Source organism: Vidua chalybeata, chromosome 2 (assembly GCF_026979565.1).
Source record: "Vidua chalybeata isolate OUT-0048 chromosome 2, bVidCha1 merged haplotype, whole genome shotgun sequence".
NCBI classification, from domain to species: domain Eukaryota; kingdom Metazoa; phylum Chordata; class Aves; order Passeriformes; family Viduidae; genus Vidua; species Vidua chalybeata.
Window position 1 is genome coordinate 34,790,911 of NC_071531.1, and position 2,097 is coordinate 34,793,007.

A 2,097-nucleotide genomic window follows, 5' to 3' on the forward strand; every position below is an offset into this window, starting at 1 on the left:
TTATTTCAGAAGAGGAATTGGGGGAATCTGAGAAGAAAGTACATTTACCTTCATAGCCCAGAGTCAGCTCTTCAGCTGTGCACACCACAGATTTTATTCAAGTTTGAACAGTTTCACCTAGGTTTACAACTTCCAGCCTTCATTGTGGTGCTCTGTAAGTCACATTTTTTCAGGTCAAACCACAGACTATGCAAGTCTTTTAAAGTTCCTGTTCTTTAGAAATAAGCCATAAGGCAACCTTTTCTCTTACAACAGCATCTTCAGATCAGAAAAATGATCTGCATACTATCTGCAGAGACTTCCTAGTAGAGGCTATGAACAGTACAGAGAGAGTAGAAGACCTGCTAGGACAACCATTGCAGGCTGGGCAAGACAGAGATAGGTGCTATTGGAAGAGGTGGGTCTCAGATCACAACTATTACTTACACAATAGGAAAACCAGCCTGATTACTAAATGATTTTGATTTTTTACAGATGAGTTGGCTTTATGTGTGAAACAACAAAGCCTGGATTTTTTTTAATCAAGTCCACACATAGAAGAGCTGGTAACAACAAATCAGGAACATAATTTTCACAAAATATCAGTGAAATTTTCAGATTATAAAATTAGTAAGATTGAAAAAAAAAAAACCCAGATATTTATAAATCTGGAAAATTTATTAGCCATAAAGTGGCTAGTGCCAGCTAGTTGTGCCCTTGCCTCAAGGACTGAACCAAGTGGAAAACACAAGCTCTAGTACAACGTGTAGTTATTTCATGTCGGTTCTAACAGGAAGTTGCTTTTATTTAATCTGAAGAAGGTAGTTTTGATGAAGAGTAATTTTGGCAACAGGAAGCTACAGGGCCCTGTTCTGACATGGTAATATCCGAGACATAACTAAGTTTTTTTCTGTTAGCTCTGCAGTTCTTAGGCAGGAGGTATGTTTTGCTATGATGTGATTAAAGAAGTGTGCAGTAATCTAAGGAGTACCAATTCATGTTCTTTTTGGCAAGGGACCGACTTCTTAGGCAATTCTTAACAACAACCATAAACACTCTGTTAAACGACATCCTTTGAGCAACATTAATAATTTCCTGTGTATGTGCACATAGCATTAATGGCAAGATCCATACTGATGGATTACACATGCATGTGCACATATTCAGTCTTACCTTCTAGGCTTGGAGTCTGGCAAAAATAGGAACTGCTAACCACTACATAATGTTGAATTCAATACTTCTGCAAAACTCAGATATTTTAATGAAAAAAAGCTTATCTTTAATTTAAAACACAGCATAATATTAAGTGTTTTTATTAGTACAGTTAGACTCTTTTCTGCCTTAGAGTAAATCTAAAAATAACCTGATTAGGCACTGTCAAAAAAGAAAAACAATAAATATCCATCAATTTATGAACTGGTGAGAATGACTTGACATTCCACTTTTCCAGCTGGCAAGGTCCTACAAATGCTAAATAACAGCTATGGACCCCTCTGAGGAAATTATAGGTCCTATGACTACTGAATTCAAGTCAGCTGCACATAACCAGCTACCTTCTAAATCAAGCTGTCACTACACTGTTTATTATCTAGTAAATAACCAGTGCATACCCAGCAATTGAAGAACCAGGATTTGGGTTTATTTTTCATACACGTCTCTCAAGAACACAGCTCAGCACAAGTGTCAAATACAAAACTCAAAACTATTTTCTTCTGACTAAAGAAAAAACAAGCCTACCATGGGCAGCTTTATTAGGTGTCCTGGTGTGTTTTGTGTTGGCTGACTTTTCCTGAGGAAGAGCAATGAAAGGGAGTGTCTGGCTTAAGAGAGGGCAGCGGTACTTGAGCACCTGAGCATTCATCTCTGTTATTAAAACCTGGGACCGGAGTTTAAGCCCCGTAGCCACCTTTCGGCGCTCCCTTAGGTTCGCAGGCAGGCTGCACGGCAGCAGTCAGGGCTTAGCAGCACAAAAAAGTCCCCAACATTCTTCATCCCGGCCGAGAGTGAAAACCCAGCTCCCGGCATCAGCCGATGGGGCCCAGCACTGTCCCGCCTCCCCAGCTGGAAGGAAGGCCCCGGGGCGCGGCGCCCCGAGCGCGTTGGGGCGGTGGCCCGGCC